We start from the raw sequence: 19654 nt of genomic DNA, 5'->3' as shown, positions 1-19654 counted from the left end.
ATACTGTTCATTGGCCGTAAAAAATATGGATAGTATGAACTTCTAGAAGTCAATTTGGTTTCAATTTAAAAAATTTAAGCATAATGCTTAAGATCTCAAAAAATATGAAATTCACCTTATTTAAGTAACACATTTTACAGGTTCATTTATAAGAGTTTGTTGTGAGCATCATCTAAAGTAATAAATAATGCTAAGCTTAACACTAGTAACATTTCAGTTTTACCTAACTAAATAGTGATTTTCATTTAATAACATTCCACTCTCTAATTTATTATCACTGGCCATCTGTTATAGAACTTATTACTGTTTTCAGGGGACAAAACCCTCTTCAATGCATTGTGTCCAAAGGACACTTAGATTTTGAGGATAAAATAAATCTTTAAAGTCATAAAAAGCAAGGTTAAGACAGTAATACCACAGTTCATTGAATATCTACCTCTTTTCTTTTTTGGCAGCACTGCATGTAGAATTTTCCTGACCAGGGGTTGAACCCACGCCTCCTGCAACAGAAATAAGATTCCCCATGGAATCTTAACCAATGGGCCACCAGGGAAGCCAAATATCTACCTTTTACTAAACATTCACTATAGGTCTGAGATTATTAAGTACATGAACATTTAATTTAATATTTATATAATTTAACCACCACAGAAATAAGCATTATTTTCCCCATTTATCAGCTAAGGAAACAAGGTCAAGGAAGTTTATTAACTGCCCACAGTTACAGAGCTTTCAAATGACAGGACTGCAAGTATTTCTGACCTAAAATCTGTGCTTTCTCTGCCACATTACATATCTTATTAACAGATTACCCTAAACTCTCAAGCCTCTCATCTTCATTTTTACCCTACCTTCCTCCCTATAAAACCTCTATCTACTGACTCAGTCCCAGGAAAGGAGGAGAAACAAGAGTGAGACTTGGGTTGCTGCAGTTCATTCATTCAACTGTACCAGGATATGAAATGTGGTTTTTCCCATCATCCCAAACCTGCATATAAGTCTTAAATCCGGATGATGGTAAATGGCACTTCATATTTCCTTATTTCAAGTTCGTAGAACTTCGAGCATTTAGGGTCAGCCCTACCACCACCAAAACCCATCATAATTTTTAAAATTCATCTATTTATTCCTTTTTTTGTGTGTGCAGAGCCTTCTGTCAATGGAGTATCACAGAGGCCTCAAAGGGAGAGAAGGTGGATTAGGACGTGCACAGCCCTGCAAGCAGGTCTAAGCTTGATTTTAGATTGGGGTAAAGTGTAAGTGGCTCAAATGGTAAAGGATCTGCCTGCAATGTGGGAGACCTGAGTTTGATCCCTGAGTTGGGAGGATCCCCTGGAGAAGGAAATGGCAACCCACTCCAGTCTTCTTACCTGGAGAATCCCATGAACAGAGGAGCCTGGCGGGCTAGAGTCCATGGCGTTGCAGAGTTGGACACGACTGAGTGACTTTCACTTTCACTAAGGTTGGAGAACAGTATATAACTGGCCTTGACCTGTGCAAGATCTTGGAAGTGAGACTGCAGATGGGGAGCCTGAATGGAGGTGATACAGAGATGATGAATATGGGATGGTGGGCGTGGTGGTTTAGATCTGAATATGGGCCAGAACAAGGAGTGGTCCTTGTCAGTTGAGGCTGAGTTGGAGAAAGAAGGGTAGAACTCACATCTCTGGTGTGGAGAGAGAAGAGGAAAAGATCAACATGTGACGGGGTGGAGCGGGGAGTGGTGCTCAGTTTTTGCTTCATCCCTGGGGCAGGGACCAAGGAGGATGGACCATCATTCCTACTCATCCCTGGCTCCTTGCCTCCTGAAATTTTGAGTCTAGGCTGAAGTCACAGAAAAACAAGGAGAGAAGGAAGGGCCCCCAAAGGAGGCAAAGTTCACAGAATGGGGTCTTGCCAAGTCCTGTAAGAAGAAAGAAAGAAGAGGTCATCACCCATGGTTTTGAGGTCGTGTGTCTGCCAGAAGGGGGGATATGCCTCCACTTTGCAATGGGGAAGTTTTCCGTCCTGAAGGCAAGGGAGGGAAGCCCTGAGAAAAGTCCTGAAGGACAGCAGGGTGGCTGCAGAAAGGGACATCATGTCCTAGCTGGATCCACACTGGGCTGCAGAGCCCACGGGTCCACATTCATCTCAGTACAGGAGCCAGGCTTGGTGAAACCATCCTCAGGGTGGAAACATGCATTCTCAGAGGAGTGGCCTGTGGCACATTAGCCTCCACAGTCTTCTCCCCAGTCCGGGGATGAAGGAAGGGTCACCTAACATCAGTTCTCATGTTAAGAGATCCCAGAAGGCTACATCGGCAAGGTCTGATGGGACAGTTCTAACATGCTGAAGAGGAGGATGGGGGGACCCCTATCCCATCCCACCTCCCCAGGGCCCTTAGACGATATGCACAATCACCCCCTTTCATTCCTTGCCCCCTAAAGAAAGTGCCCTTAGATTAGCAGTGGGGCAGGAGCCCTGGGAGCTGCCTGGGCAGCCCAACCTGGAGGAGAGTTCAGCACTTTTCCTCCTGGCAGCAATAAAGGGGCCAAAAAGAAGCTAAGCTGTGACCCCTAAAAGCCACCAATTGCCCCTATGCAGAGACCACCATACCAACAGCGGCTTCCAATATTAGACAGAAGTAGGCTAGGTCAGAAGGAGCTGAAGACTGCGCTATGCCTTCCTATTACACGTGACCTTCTGATAGGCAGTATGAGCATCGCCAGGGAGTTACTAGCAATGCAGAGTCCTAGGCCCCACCCTCAACTTCCTGAATCAGAATCTGCTTCAAGACCAGAAGGAGATGAACCTACACATGAAAGTCTGAGTGGCAGCGCTGTCAGTCACAAATCTGTCACCCATCAGGGGAGTGGAGCCTCCGCGCCCTTCCTGCTGTTTCTGCAACAGGCACTGCAAACCTGTGGGAGTCCAGGGCCTGATGAGAGTCAAAAAGAAAGTTCCAAAGGAAAGAGAAAAGAAGAAAGAATATCTAAGACAGCCTACATATGCTCAGGTATCAGATCAGCAGATAGTGTCAGAGAAAGGGGAGGAGAAAAGCTTTAGATAAAGTTTAAGAATGAAGTTTACAAATGAACCATTGTAGGTGCTCAAATAAGACAGACCCAATGATCAAACTGACAAGAACAAAATGAAGTTTGCCAAGATGTTTTTAAGGGCAGTGCAGCAGAGATCATTTAAAATCAGTAATAGGAAAAAAAAATACAGTTATTACATGTTTCTATGTTCAGTAAGTTGAGAGCCCTCAGAAAGGTACATCAACAGTCATTCATTTATCCACCAAACATGGGTTAAAAATTAAATTGCTGGGCACTGTGCTGGGCGCAAACAAATAAGATGTGGACCCAAGGAACTTAAAGACTATTGTGTGACAAAGTCACTCCTTCAGAAAACAGTTACTGTTATCCCCTGGATCCAGGCACTGTCGTGAGCACTAAGCATGCAAAAGCAGACAAAACAAACAGAATCCCTACTCATGGTGCTTACATTCCAGTGGAGGAGATGGATAATACATGAGATTAATAAGTAAAATGTAAAGCAGGACTAAGGACTTCCCAGGTGGCAGAGTGGTAAAGAATCCACCTGCAGGAGATGCAAGAGACAGAGGTTCGATCCCTGGGTTGGAAAGATCCCCTGGAGGAAGGCAGAGCATCCCATTCCAGTATTCTTGCCTGGGAAATTATATGCACAGAGGATCCTGGCAGGCTACAATCCATGGAGTCACAAAGAGTTGGACCTGACTGAGCATGTGCGCACCATAGCGGAACTAATGAAATAAAGCAGGGAAGTGAAAATGTGGATGTAGGGAGAGCGCTGCAATTTTAAACAGGGTGGCCAGGAAAGAAGCCTTCCCAGGTGGCACTAGTGGTAAAGGACCCAACTGCCAATGTAGGAGATATAAGAGATGTGGGTTCTATCCCTGAGTTGGGAAGATCCCCTGGAGAAAGGCATGGCAACCCACTCCAGTATTCTTGCCTGGAGAATCCCATGGACAGAGGGCCCCAGTGGGATACTGTCCATGGGGTCGCACAGAGTCAGACACGCTGAAGCAACTTAGCATGCACACAAAATGCATCCAGGAAACATGAATTGTGAGCAATCCTGAAGAGTGAGGGAGCCCACCTTGTGGGTGTCTGTAGGGAGAGCACTCCAGGCAGACAGGGCAGTAATGAAAGGCTTTTTCTGTGCTGAGACCACTGGGGGAGGCCACCTTGACAGGGCTGCAGCAAGACAGCTAATGACAGTCAGAGAACGTGAGTTTGCAGCGGTAACACCAGCCGGGTAGCGTGGGTCCTGAGGGCCGCCGTGAGGACTTGGGCTTCTCCTCTGAGTGAAAGGGAGTCACAGAAGCATTCTGAGCAGCAGCATGAGGGGAATTCGACTTCTGTTCTAATAGGATGTCAGGCTGCAATGAACAATGGAAGTGATGAAAGGTTATCAGATTCTGGATATGATTTTTGGGTAAAGTCACCATTTGCCATTAGATTCAGACAAAAGAGATAGAAGTCAAGGATATAACAAATACAAATAATAAAATACTGTGTTTTGTTAATCACATCCTGTAAATCAAGTCTCATGTAAGTCCAAAGAGCTCTAATCTTGATCTCAGCACATCAGGCCCACCCTTAGCAGGTCTTCATGTGTGACCTACCTGTGTAAAGCTGCACAGAGCTGAGCAGTGCACCCAGGGAATCCCATACAGCTTTTCCATGTTGTTAACTAAGAAATTTAGAAAATGAAATCACAGAATTCCTAGTAGTCACCTAGTTGTCACCTGCTTTCTTGGACCAAGTTAAACCACGTTTGAGTAGTTTGTACATCTTTCCCTAGCGTTCTGAGGTTGTAAGCTCTAGACCCCTTATAATCCACCCATGGGAGTTTACTGAAGGCAAAGGAAGATACTAATAATGAGATTTCTCTTATGGGATCCTTCTATATGAGAAATCACAAACGGTGATCTCTGAATGTCTCTTGAGAAATCTAAAATTAATTTCTCAAGATAGTTGAACAAAAAATGATGAAAATGTGCTTCAGAGGAAAAATTCACTCCAGAGTAAGCTAAATCCAAATTATAAATTTCTAAATACCCAATCATCAGTCTCAGTTATTTTCAGGCAATGCCACCTATTCTAAGTTATTTTCAGACAATGTTCGTCCTGACTTCCTTCTAAAAAGAATTTATAAACAAGGATCACAAAATCAAAAGGAATTTACATTTTAAACATTTAACCCTGGGTTGGGAAGATCTGCTGGAAGAGGGCATGGCAACCCACTCTAGTATTCTTGCCTGGAGAATCCCCTTGGACAGAGGAGCCTGGCGGGCTGCAGTCCATGGGGTCACAGAGTCTGACATGACTGAGCAGCTAAGCACAACCACAAGGTGGAGATCTAAAGCAAAGATTAGTTTTCACAGCAGGCTCCAGTTTAGAATCCAGAATTTCTCTTTTAAGATTTGAGTGGTGCATGTTCTCAGATTCTGCCAGAAACTGACTTATTATTTTAAGCTAGAATAAAACAGTGCTTATGTATCAGGATTCTTTTGTATAGATTGGAAATACACCTGACATGCAAAGTATTTCAGGAAATTCTAAGCAATACAATATAAGGTGGCAAAGTGGAGATACTGTTTAGAAATGTCAAGTTTAGGTCTAAAGGAGAGAGAACACCATTGTTTTATCAGTTGATCATGAGCACATTTAACAAGGGGCTAATGTGACTATATCAGTACAGATATTTTATGGCTGATAACGAATAATTAAATCCCTTTACCTTGACAGAGAGCAGTCCTAGACTAATAATTCTGAAGATTCTAAACCAAGAGTATAAATGAAAGATCCCTCTAGTTTTATTTATTTGCATATGGTAGTGGGACCAGCTCACCAAGCGAAGCACCAGTGAAAGCAGAAAACCCTCACCTCCTTTTTAGGTAAGTGCGTTTTATCAGTTTCCGAAATTACATAGTAAATGTACTTGCTTGATTCACAAATTATCTTCCCAGTTTACTCATCGAGAAGTTTCATTATTTTAAAAATAATCTAAATTTCCTTTGGTATTTTGTAGTGTGAACTATTACTCTTCCCTATAAAAACAAACCAAAACAAACTGAAAGCAAAAATCTAAGCTAGATAATAAATAGAAAATATGGTACAATCTTTTATCCCTCTCTGTTTCTTCTACTTTCATATGTCTTAACTTAGTGATTATACACAGAACAGATTTCCCAGGTGGCGCAGTGGTAAAGAATCCACCTGCCAATGCAGGAGACGCAAGAAATGTGGGTTTGATCCCTGGATTGGGAAGATTCCCTGGAGTAGGAAATGGCAACTCATTCCAGTATTCTTGCCTGGAAAATTCCATGGACAGAGGAGCCTGGTGGGCTACTGTCCATGGGGTTGCAAAGAGTTGGACATAACTGAGGAAAACTTAGCGAGAGAATGCAACAAAAGTAAATGAATGAGGCTCAAAAGTAGCTAAAATTCTCCAAATAGTAATTTCTTCAAGGTCTTCTGCAACTTTTTATCATAATGAAAGAATCCATTTGTGGAAATTGTTTTTCTTCCTAGTTTACTCAGGTTTTAAGATGTTCGTTCTTCAATTTATTATAGGTTTTCATCATCAATACTTAGAAAATTAATAAGAAAGGCAACCACAATCTCAAGGATTGTTGTTTTCAGCTATCTGGTGAGAATCCCCCTCATTCCTCAGGGTTGATTTCTCTCTTTCTCTCAGTCACCTGCCCATGTTACATCTAGTAGCACAGAGTCCAGAGTTGTTGATTTAGATAAGCATCAAAGTTTGGGATGCTGATCTGTACTTAAAAGACCTTTGATCCTGTTCACCTTGATTTGGAAATCAAATTGGAACTCTAACAAGAAATATTTGTCTCTTCCGCTACTTTCTGGTCTCAGCCAGTCCGGAAATACCAAGAGCAGGCTTCATAGTAGTATTTAGAACTTCCGCTTCCTGTTCTGGAGGAAAGCAGAAGTGGAGAAACATGAACACATTAACCAAAAAAACACTTGACCTTTTGCGATCCACCACAACATTCAAGTAAAATGTTCAAATGCTGTCTCTACTTAACCCAGTGTAAACTTATATGACATCATTTCACCCAAACAAAATCTGTAGAAGACTTTCAGCTTTGGCTTCATTCCTGGAGAACCAAAAAGAGTTCTTCAGGAATGGCGTCTGGAAAGGGAGTGTGATGTGTGGGCTATAACATGATCAGTTACAAGCATAGCGAGCTATTTGGGCTGCTCAGTTCTTAATTCCTGCAGGCAGTGGTTCTCAACCATTGTGTGCAACAGAATTGCATGGAGGGCTAGTTAAAATGAAAACAATTGTGTTCATCCCATTTTCACTCCAGTTCTTGGATGGGCTCAGACGATTTGCACTTCTAACAAGTCACCATGTGACGCTGATTCATCTGACCTGAGGATCCCACTTGGAGAACCACAGCTCTCTCTGAGTGAGTTTACTTGTGAAAATGGAGAAAACTTAAACCTTAGCAAATGTTGAGATCTCATTTTAAGGAGGAACTGAGGCAAAACAGGAGCACTGAGTTTAGAACCAGTCACAGTTGGGATTTGAATCAGAAATCTGTCCAAAACTGTAAGTCTAGGCAAATTGCTTAATCTTCCCGACCCACACTTTCCTTATCTGTAAAATGAGGGTTAATAATCGCATCTGTTTCTGAGAACCAAACAAGATACTGTATGTAAGGTGTCTGGCACATAAAACTCTGTAAATGGTTGTTTTTATTTTAAAAATTACAGACACTATTAGTAAGAACAAACCAACCAAACAGTTCACTTGTAGGCAATAATCTCTGAGATCTAAACACAGGAGAAACTTTGGTTAGGATCCCATATGTTTTGTATTCAGATTAAATAAAAAGTGACTGATATAATCTAAAGAGCAATCTTTCTCCTTTAAAATAAAATCTCTGATAGGATCCCTGGTTCTTTCTTAAAACCCATCCTTAATTCCCATTTCTTTGTTGCCATTTTAAAGCTCACTCTAACATTTACTTTTTTTATTTGTCTCTTGCTGTATTTCTCTACCCTGCTGTTTACACCTCTTCGCACCACCCAAAAAGACTTTATTTTTTTAATATGGAAAAAGTCTAGGAGCCTTAAACTCTTGAATAGTGGAGTTAACCCCCTCCAGTTACGAAGTCCGAGTTTTAACAAATTGAAGAAAATAAACAACATGTGTGAATAAACTCACTCTAGTGAGACTAAAATTTCTTCATACCACCTAGTTTCCACCTTAATGATGCATCTGTGCATTTCCACCAAAATATTAGTATATTACATCCTCAAACAAAGGAGAACTTGAGGAAAATGACCAGTTCTCCACCTCTTCCAATGATTAAAAATGAGCTCAATCCAAAGCATGAGAGATGGTTGTTAGATAAAAGGAATATCTCATTCATCTATTGGGCAAAATATTCATTGTGAACTTACTATAGTCTCTCTCTGTGGGAACACACTGGGTATGAGTAAAAGAGACCCAAGTCCTCATCCCATGGAGCTCATGGTCTAGATGAGAAAACAAGCATTTATCAAATAAGCACACAGTACATTAACAAAGAGAAGCTGACAGCTGCAATGGACCAAAACATGGGTTAAAACACCGCAGTGGGGTTGGCAGCACAGAGCGAAGCCTGCAGGAGCTATTACAATGCTTGTGAGGTCAAATGAACTTTTTCTTACAGGAGGAGGTGAGGGTATGAAAGGAGACCAGAGAGGCTGGAGGTGAGAGGGAGAGAGACAGGCTAAGTAAGGATCACGAAGGTTGTTGTAGGACAAGAAGGTCTTTATCCTAGAAACAGCAGGAAGCCACAAAATGATTTTAAGCAGGGAATTAGCATGATCTAATTAGCATATTTAAAAGATCACTTGGGCTTCGGTGTGCCAAATGGATTACCAGGTATGAGGGGATGGGGCTTAGAAGGGAGAACAGATGGCAAAGGGGTAGTTGTGGCAAGAGTCAGTGATGATTAGGGCACTACTGTTAGAGTCCAGTGGTAGATTGGACTCTATGGTAGTAAAGTATTCACTATAATCTTCTTTAGTGGAAATTTGTGCAAAGAAGAAAAAAACGTCATTTCTCCAGGGGGTCCAAGTATTGATGTGCCTAAAAGCCACATGACCATTCAATATCCCTTCTAACACTGTAACATGATTTAGATAAACTTCTAATCATACTGTTACATAACCAGACTTATGAATGATATTTCATTTTATTTCAAGACTAAGGAATAGATTGCCCATAAGACCCATCACCTTGGTGCCTAATCTCAGCATGTGCATTTTATCACTTGTGTGGTAAAGGCTTATCACTTTTCAGGAACTACTTGAATACACAGCTCCTGGAGGACAATTTGAATTCATTTTCTGGTTAAGCCACCAGTGAGGAGTAGGTAGCAACTAGCTGAGTACAAGCCTCTGGAAAAATAGGACTGAGGGTCTGCTTTAGTAGCCTCGAGGTGGTGGAAGAAGAAGTGGTGCTGAAGAAGGCTGAGAAAGAGGGCACGGGGCTCCCAGGACAAACTCTGCCTCCTTCCTCAGGTTTGCCGGGGACCAGCCTCGTAAATGCGGAGCTGCAGGAGCTTGCCGCAGGTAGTAGGCTGCATCTTATATCAGTTTCCCATAGTATGCTCCCTTTGTAGAGTACCAGCCAACAGTGAAGATGAACCCCAGTAATACATTTCTAATCAGAGCCTTCATTATTGGAAATGATCCCAGCAAACGTGGAGGGGCATGTCCATGAACATAGTCTCCCTGTCCACCACAGCTCAGGAAGCCACTACTTCTGTTCTCCCTTTCCACCCAATTGTATGCTGAAGACACTCCCATCAATTTCTTCATCCTTACTCTCTGGTGAGAGTGCCACAGAGGGTTTATAACCTGACCACTCCCATGGGACCAGGTGTTTATTTCCTCTCTCTTCAAATAAGTCTGAATCCTGACCCACTAGACTTACATACAGAAGACTACTGCTTCCTCTCCCTCTAATATAGCCATCTACCTATCCTAAGAACCTTTCCCATCCCCTATATGTGTGTACATAGGGGGTTTTATTGCCAGTTGCTCTGTAAGATTCTTCCCGGAATTGAAATCTTCTAAGGAAGTATCTATAGAAAGGGTAGAGAGAATGGATAAAGAAGACATGGTATACACCGTGTGGTATACATATACGTGGTATATATACATATAATAGACTGCTCAGTTCAGTTCAGTCACTCAGTCGTGTCCAACTCTTTGTGACCCCATGATTGCAGCACGCCAGGCCTCCCTGTCCATCACCTACTACTCAACTGTAAAAAATAATGAAATAAGGCCATTTGTAGCAATATGGATGAGCGTAGAGATTATCATATTAAGTGAAGTTAGCCAGAAAGAGAAAGACAAATATATGGTATCATTTATATATGGAGTCTAAAATATGATACAAATGAACTTATTTACAAAGCAGAAACAGACTCACAGACTTAGAAAACAAATTTATGATTAACAAAGGGGAAACAGGGTTGGGGAGTGATAAACTATGAGTTTGGGATTAACAGATACAAACAAGATCAAGCTAGCTTATCCTAAAGGGAATCAATCCTGAATATTCATTGGAAGGACTGATGCTGAAGCTGAACCTCTAATACTTTGGCCACCTGATGCAAAGAGCTGACTCACGGGAAAAGCTTCTGATGCTAGGAAAGATTAAAGGCAAAAGGAGAAGAGGGTGGCAGGATGATTTGTTGGATGGCATCACAGGTTCAATGGACATGAACTTGGGCAAACTCTGGGAGATGGTGAGGGACAGGGAAGCCTGGAGTGCTGCAGTCCATGTGGTCACAAAGAGTCGAACATAACTTGGCGACTGAACAACAACAACTATATGTGTGTGTATATATATATATATATATATATATATATATATATCTGAATCACTTTGTTGTACACTAGAAACTAACACAACATTGATTGCACAGAAACTATATTTCAATAGAAAAAAATAAACAACTAACAAAAGAAAGTGTGGAGAGGTGGCAACTCGAATCATATTTATCTAGAGTGATTTTGTAAAATGCGCATCCTGAACACTGGCTCAAACACACTAGATCAAAATCTACACTGTAATAGACACTCCAAGTGATTTCTAAGCACACTGAAGTTTAGGAACCACTGCTATATGGCAGCTGTGTTACCACCCTATATGGATGCACACTGAGTCTCTAGTTAACGGGAGGGGAAGGAGTAGATTGTACATAACTTTCAGCCTTCCTCACCCATGCAGCATCCTAAAGAGCTCCATTCATGAGGTCAATCAAGTAGGTTGATCAGGAATTTCACCTCTGACAAAAAGGTCGCGATCTTTCCTCTGAAATTCTTTTTAGAGTGAGGTTTGAGTACAGGCAAGGTGGATATCATCTCGTCTCCATGCGGGATGGAAAGTGAAAGTGAAAGTCACTCAGTCGTGTCCCACTCTTTGTGACCCTATGGACTGAACAGTCCATGGAATTCTCCAGGACAGGAAACTGGAGTGGGTAGCCGTTCCCTTTTCCAGAGGATCTTCCCAACCCAGGGATCGAACTGGGGTGTCCTGCATTGCAGGTGGATTCTTTACCAGCTAAGCTACTAGGGAAGCCTGTATGGGATGGAACCATCCCTCTAATGGACATTTGGGAATATAGGTGACAAGGTCACACTGCTGACCTATGGATGCTATGGGTATTTTGTGGTCTGGAGTCAGAGATGCGAAATCTCTCGACTTTGGGGGCCTCCCACATAACCAAAAATTGTGCTGCTCAAACACCAACAATATTACAGGTGAAGAATCCTTCAGTTTTGATGCCTGTATAATGCACATGGATCCAACGTTTAAATTTATTATAGAATCTTCTCTTTGTCCTATGCATTGAATATAATATAGGGTTTCTATGTTGCTGAAGAAAGTGTACATAAAGTTTTCAGCACAGTGCTTATGTTTTATTCTAGGTAGCTCTAAGAGTTTCAGATTTACTTTGAAATGCAAATGAGTGATTGAGGATTAATTAATAAGATTCTCTTTCCCTAGGGCTTCCCAATTGTAACACAATCCAGAGTGGAAGAGATGGGAAAAGGTTGATATAATCTATTGTTAACTAATAAGGTCTGTGTGAAACCTCTGAAATTACTCAGGCAAGTCCAGCATCTGTTTGACCACAATTCTCTATCATCTTCCCATCATCTTCAGTAATAACATTGAAGTATTCAATGGATTATGTAGAATTTTGCCAAAGGTTGGGAAGAGAGAGTGCTTGTCATTTAAACACTGTGCATCAATATTTGAAGTGAAGTGAAGTGAAAGTCGCTCAGTCGTGTCTGACTCTTTGTGACCCCATGGTCTATACAGTCCATGGAATTCTCCAGGCCAGAATACTGGAGTGGGTAGCCTTTCCATTCTCCAGTGGATCTTCCTGACCCAGGAATCAAACCAGGGTCTCCTGCATTGCAGGCAGATTCTTTACCAACTGAGCTATCAGGGAAGAAATGTTTGGCTTTAGCTTTTATTGCTGTTAACGGTAGTTTCCAAGATAAATTGAGTTTTCTATAAAAATAAATCCCAGTGCTAAGAATCATAATTTTTACCAGATTAGGAAAAAAGATTCTTGCACACATATAAAAAAAGAATGCAGTTGAAATGGCATTCTTGCCAGAAGCTATATACCATTCTGCAATTTATTTCCTTTTTGGTGGAAGGAAGGACTTCAAAGCCTTAAGTATACACATATGCTACAAGCATGTCTAAAATTCAAGTGTAGGAACCTCTGGACCAACTTCCACATGATATAATTAGCAAGCCTATAATTTATTACTAGATAATATAAAAGTAAGGATATGTAGAGACTGAGAGATGGCATAAATTACACATGCAAAGAATAGTGAGGTTTGGAATAGAAAACTTTCTAAAATTCAAATGTGATTACCATTAGGATACAAATTCCTTTAACACATCTTGAAAGTCTCTTCATGATCTGAACTTTTCAAAACTAACAAACCAATATATATATTTTAAATACTCATTTCAAAAGCAAAGAAGAGTATATGGAAAATAAAAAAGAGAAAGCACTGCTCCAAGAGAAGGAAGAGTCGATTTTGCCCCTGATTTTGTACAGGTTACTTTTCATCCTCTGTGAAATTGTGAGAAAAACTACACAGTAGCTGAAATCTATAATGAGGTTAACAGTTTATTAATGCACTTGAATTTCTACTTCATTGTCAGAATTGCTAAGCATGTCAACAGGGCTTATGATTGGTCTGTTTCATATCTTATTCTTTCCTTATGAATTGTGTCCTGGATTAACATAAATTTAAGAAGCAGTCTCTAAGAATAGTTTGAACATCGGTACCTTTTTAAAGTGGAAAAAGGACTTTTTGGTAGTGGAAAGCAAGCATTAAAACTAATGATCTCTTTTATTTTATTGGAATGTAAAAGCTCTTAAAACTCTACCCTGGTGGCTCAGATGGTAAAGAATCTGCCTGCAGTACAGGAGACCTGGGTTTGATCCCTGGGTTGGGAAGATCTCCTGGAGAAGGGAATGGCTGCCATTTCAAGTATTCTTGCCTGAAGAATTCCGTAGACAGAGGAGACTGGTGGGCTACAGTCCATGGGGTCGCAAGGAAATGACTGAGTGACTAACACTTTCACTTTTCAAAAGTTTTTAAAACTCTAAGTTTGGTACTTTGTCCTTCTGTTTCTTTGAACATTCATTTGAGAAAAATCCTTTCAACTGGGTTACAAAGAGGTTGTTTTGATAATATATCCCATTGAACCAATTGAAGTTTGTGCTGATTCAAAATGTAAGGAAACCTTTCTTACAGCAGTTCATCAGAGGATCTTTCACAGTGATATTAAGAATTTTTTTTTTTTAATACATGAGTGCTCCTAAAGGCTTTTTCAAAATAAGCATGTTTCCAAACAGGCTGTTAAAAAAAAATCCAGTAAAAGCAAAGATGGCAGCAGCTACTCCGAAAAGGGGGAAAAAACCCTCATGATTGATCTATAAAGATTTCTTTTAGGAAGTCCATGCCACGTAAATAAAATTACAAAATATCAGGTTTCATTCCTACTATACACATTAGTAGACTATAAAATACTTACACAAATATAAAGTGAATGGCCCAGAATAATCACTATTTTGTCACTAATTACTCTAGGGGCTTCCCAGGCGGTGCTAGTGGTAAAGAACCTGCCTGAAAATGCAGGAGACATAAGTGATGTGGGTTCGATCCCTGGGTTGGGAAGATCCCCTGGAGGAGGGAATGGCAACTCACTCCAGTATTCTTGCCTGCAGAATCCCATGGACAGAGGAGCCTGGTGGGCTACAGTCTATAGGATCAAAGAGTCAGACAGGACTGAAACGACTTGGCAGGCACATATGGACTCTAAATTTTCCTCAAAACAAGCCAGTCCCCAGAAATAAGTTGGATCCAAAAAGGATGTGCTTTTTTTGTTGTTGTTGTTCAGTTGCTTAGTTGTGTCCACCTCTTTGCAACCCCATGGACTGCAGCACGCCAGGCTTTCCTGTCCTTCACCATCTCCTGGAGCTAGCTCAAACTCATGTCTATAGAGTTGGTGATGCTATCCAACCATCTCATCCTTTGCCATCCCCTTCTCCTCCTGCCTTTAATCTTTCCCAACATCAGGGTCTTTTCTGAGTCAGCTCTTCACATCAGGTGGCCAAAGTATTGGAGCTTCAGCTTCAGCATCTGAATCCTGCCAGAAAACAGCTTCCTGGGAGTCAGCTCATGGCCTCCTGCCTGAAGCCTCCCCAGCCTGCCTCCCTTCATGTCCATCAACCTCCAACACTGCTGTTCACACAAGAGCCTCAGGGTGCTACTCATCCCTTGTAGGGGCATCCAGGAGGCATCCAAAATTCTAAGACTAGAACAGTGACATTCCTCGTAACTGTAAACACCATTAAGGCACTGATGATGCAATTTTCTGTTAGGTAGCAGAGCTGTGTTCTGGTGAAAGAGAGGCCAATTTCAAATGTACTAGTTAGATTTGTAGCCTTTTGGGAAAAGAGCATCAGTCAGTCTCACCATCATCCAAACAGGTGCTGCAGAACCTGAGAGAAGTTTGTATCACGTAAGAGTAACAGAAAACAGACCATATGGTTAAACCACTTCTTTCAAGAGGGAGGGGACATAAGTATACCTGTGGTTGATTCATGTTGATGTTTGACAGAAACCAATACAGTATTGTAAAACAATTATCCTTCAATTAAAAATAAATTAATTTAATTAAAAAAAAATGACCTCTCTGCTCCCATTGGGTGGAGTATATGTCCATCTGACCTACTGGGCATGGGGACAACAGGAGAGGCCTGAAATCCACCTGGATTTATATTAGAGGACAGGAAAGCGAAAGAGATGAGGAAAGGATCAGAGATGAAAGATCCAAGAGAGCCGGTGTGAACTGAGGACGTGAGAGAGATTTCAGCAGGAGACAGACTTGGGAGAGAACATTTGAAGACATTCTCTATGATGAACCTTCCCAGAAAATTTTCCTTCCGTTCAGTTCAGTTCAGTCGCTCAGTCGTGTCCGACTCTTTGCAACCCCATGAATCGCAGCACGCCAGGCCTCCCTGTCCATCACCATGTCCCGGAATTCACTCAAACTCACATCCATCAAGTCGGTGATGCCATCCAGCTATCTCATCCTCTGTCGTCCCCTTGTCCTCCTGCCCCCAATCCCTCCCAGCATCAGGGTCTTTTCCAATGAGTCAATTCTTCGCATGAGGTGGCCAAAGTATTGGAGTTTCAGCTTCAGCATCAGTCCTTCCAATGAACACCCAGGACTGATCTCCTTTAGGATGGACTGGTTGGATCTCCTTGCAGTCCAAGAGACTCTTAAGAGTCTTCTCCAACACCACAGTTCAAAAGCATCAATTCTTCAGTGCTCAGCTTTCTTCACAGTCCAACTCTCACATCCATACATGACCACAGGAAAAACCATAGCCTTGACTAGATGGACGTTTGTTGGCAAAGTAATGTCTCTGCTTTTGCATATGCTATCTAGGTTGGTCATAACTTTCCTTCCAAGGAGTAAGCGTCTTTTAATTTCATGGCTGCAATCACCATCTGCAGTGGTTTTGGAGCCCCCAAAAATAAAGTCTGATACTGTTTCCGCTGTTTCCCCATCTATTTCCCATGAAGTGATGGGACCAGATGCCATGATCTTCGTTTTCTGAATGTTGAGCTTTAAGCCAACTTTTTCACTCTCCTCTTTCACTTGCATCAAGAGGCTTTTTAGTTCCTCTTCATTTTCTGCCAGAAGGGTGGTGTCATCTGCATATCTGAGGTGATTGATATTTCTCCTGGCAATCTTGATTCCAGCTTGTGCTTCTTCCAGCCCAGTGTTTCTCATGATATACTCTGCATAGAAGTTAAATAAGCAGGGTGACAATATACAGCCTTGACGCACTCCTTTTCCTGTTTGGAACCAGTCTGTTGTTCCATGTCCAGTTCTAACTGTTGCTTCCTGACCTGCATATAGGTTTCTCAAGAGGCAGGTCAGGTGGTCTGGTATTCCCATCTCTTTCAGAATTTTCCACAGTTTATTTTGATCCACACAAAGGCTTTTGCATATTCAATAAGGCAGAAATAGATGTTTTTCTGGAACTCTCTTGCCTTTTCCATGATCCAACGGATGTTGGCAATTTGATCTCTGGTTCCTCTGCCTTTTCTAAAACCAGTTTCAACATCTGGAAGTTCACGGTTCACGTACTGCTGAAGCCTGGCTTGGAGAATTTTGAGCATTACTTTACTAGTGTGTGAGATGAGTGCAATTATGCAGTAGTTTGAGCACGATTTTCCTTGGGACATTTCAACAAACATTTAGTTTCCCTTTAAGTGGGACTTCCCTGGTGGCTCAGACAGTAAAGAATCTGCCTGCAATGCAGGAGACCCAGCTTTGATCCCTGTGTCAGGAAGATCCCCTGCAGAAGAGAATGATAGCCCACTCCAGCATTCTTGCCTGTAGAATTCCATGGACAGAGGAACCTGGCGGGCCACAGTCCATAGGGTCGCAAAGAGTCAGACACGACTGAGTGACTAATGTTCAACACTCACTCACTTCTCTTTAATTAAGTTTCATAGCTTGATTGGTGTGGTCTTGAATATGACATGATCTCCAAGGGATCTACTGGTCCCTCGGGGGTAAATGGAAATCACAACCTTTCGACAATGCAAATTGGATCATGTCCCTCCACTCCTGAAAGTCCTCCAAAAGTTTCTTCCCACTCTGCTTAGCATGGTCTGGCCCTGACTTTGGTTCAGCCACATTTCCTATCCTTACCACAATGCTTTACTCCAGCCATAAATAAAATGAATAGTTCCCCACATGCACTGTGATCTCACACTTGCGGCTGCTCCCTTGGCTTGAAATGCTTCCCTACCCCATTCTTGCATTCATTCACTTATACAATAAATATTTCCTGAGCGCCTATTATGTGTAAGCACTGGGGTGATCAAAATGGTGAATAATAATTACAAGAACAATTACAAAATAGTGAACAAAACACATACAAAAAGCCCTACATATGTCACATATTATCTTGGCTAATTCTTTATGCCATTTAAACACTCTAAACTCAGCACAACAGTATGTGTGGATCTCATTTGAATCTGGTCTCAAGAATGCCATCTTTGTTTTGTTTTGCTTATAATGTATTAAAAAAATAGTTCATCCCCTTCTTCCACCCCCTCCTCCATGGTAACCACTAATCTGTTCTCTTTGTGTATGAGCTTGGTATTAATTTATTATCGCTATTGCTGTTATTGTTTTCAGGTGCCACATGGAAGAGAGATTATATGGTATTTGTCTTCCTCTGTTTCTGACTTATTTCATTTTGCTTAATGCCCTTAAGTCCCATTCATATTGTCGGAAATGGAGAGATTCCATTTTTTATGGTTGAATAATATTCCATTGTATGTATATGTGTGTGTGTATCACATTTTCTGTATTTATTCATTTGTTGATGGACACTTAGACTGATTCCATATTTTGGCTATTGTAAACAATGTTGCAGTGAACATGGGGGTGCATATATTTTTTTCAAGTGAGTGTTTTTGTTTTCTTCAGGTAAGTGCTGAGTAGAGGAACTGCTGGATCATATGGTAATTCTATTTTTATTTTTTTGAGGAACCTCTGTTTTTCACAGTGGATGCATCAATTTACATTCTCACTGAGCATGCACAAGGGTTTCCTTCTTTCCACATTCTCATCAACTCTTGGTATTGCATGTCTTACTGATAATAGTCTTTCTGACACGAGTGAAGTGATATCTCACAGTGGTTTTGATTTTCATTTCCCTGGTTATTAATGAAGTTGAGTATGTTTTTCTGTACTTAGAGCATGCTATCTGTATGTCTTCTTTGGAAAAAATGTCTATTCAGATCATTTGTAATCAGATTGCTTGTTTATCAGCTATTGAGTTATATGAATTATTTCTGTATTTTGAATATTTGCCCCTTATCAGATATATGGTTAACAAATATTTTCTCCCATTCAGTAAGTTTCCTTTCAATTTTGTTTATTCCTTTTCCGTGCAAAAGCTTCTTAGCCCCACCTGTTTAATTTTGCTATAGTTGCCTATGCTTTTGATGTCAGATCCATCATTGAGCACGATGTTAGCTGTGGGCTTGTCATTATTGTCTTTATTATGCTGTAGTACATTGCCTCTATACATGTTTTGTTTGAAATTTTTACCATAAGTGGATGTTGAATTTCATCAAAAGGTTTTTCTGCATCTATTGAGATGGTTTTGATTTTTATTCCTCATTTTTTTTATTGTGGTATATCACATAGACTGATTTATGGATATTGAACCATCCTTGCATCCCTGGAATAAATATCACTTGATCACAATGTATGATCCTTGTAATGTGTTGTTGAATTCAGCTTGTTAATATTTTCCTGAGGACTTTTGCATCTATGTTCATCAAGGATATTGATCTGTAATTTTTTTTTTCTTGTGGTGTCCTTCTCTGGATTTATATCAGGGCAATGCTGACCTCCTAAAATGTGTTTGGGAGAATCCTCCCTCCACCTTCCATATTTTGAGTTTGAAGATTCTTATTTAAAAGTCCAGTATAAGTCACAGTTGAAGTCATCTAGTCCTGAACTTTTATTTGTTGAAAGTTTTTTTTTTTAATTACTGATTCAATTGCCTTGCTAGTAATCAACCTCAAGATTTTCTATTTCATTATGATTCAGTCTTGGTAGTTTCCATGCTTCCAAAAATTTATCCATTTCTTATAGATTGTAAAATTTATTGACATTTAATTGTCAATAGTAGTCTCTTATGATCCTTTGTATTTCTGTGGTATTGTTGTAACACCTTTTTCGTTTTTTATTTTATTTGAATCCTCTCTCTCCCCTTTTCTGGTTATTCTAGCTAAATGTGTTTATAAATTTTGTTTATCTTTCAAAGAACCAGCTCTTAGTTTCATCAAGTATGTCATCTTAAAAAAATCATGAGACAACCAAGGAAATCTGAAACTGATTGGGTATTTTAAAATATAATTATTATTAACTTTAGGTGAGATAATAGTATTGTTTCTCAACCTTCAGAAAACTAAGATCATGGCATCTGGTCCCATCA

The 19654-nt window shown here is 40.7% G+C and overlaps 1 long non-coding RNA gene across 1 annotated transcript; it reads left to right on the top strand.

Moving 5' to 3' along the window:
- The first annotated feature begins 6599 nt into the window (after positions 1-6599).
- LOC129653363 (uncharacterized) lies at positions 6600-18850 on the top strand. Its single transcript, XR_008715082.1, has 3 exons — positions 6600-6681; positions 7367-7468; positions 18133-18850. It is a non-coding gene; the product is annotated as an uncharacterized LOC129653363 (long non-coding RNA).
- The last annotated feature ends 804 nt before the right edge of the window (positions 18851-19654 follow it).

The sequence above is a fragment of the Bubalus kerabau genome, chromosome 5 (genome assembly GCF_029407905.1).
Source record: "Bubalus kerabau isolate K-KA32 ecotype Philippines breed swamp buffalo chromosome 5, PCC_UOA_SB_1v2, whole genome shotgun sequence".
Taxonomy (NCBI): Eukaryota; Metazoa; Chordata; class Mammalia; order Artiodactyla; family Bovidae; genus Bubalus; species Bubalus kerabau.
Note: the sequence above shows the minus strand (reverse complement) of the source record. Positions and strands in the feature narration are given on the sequence as shown.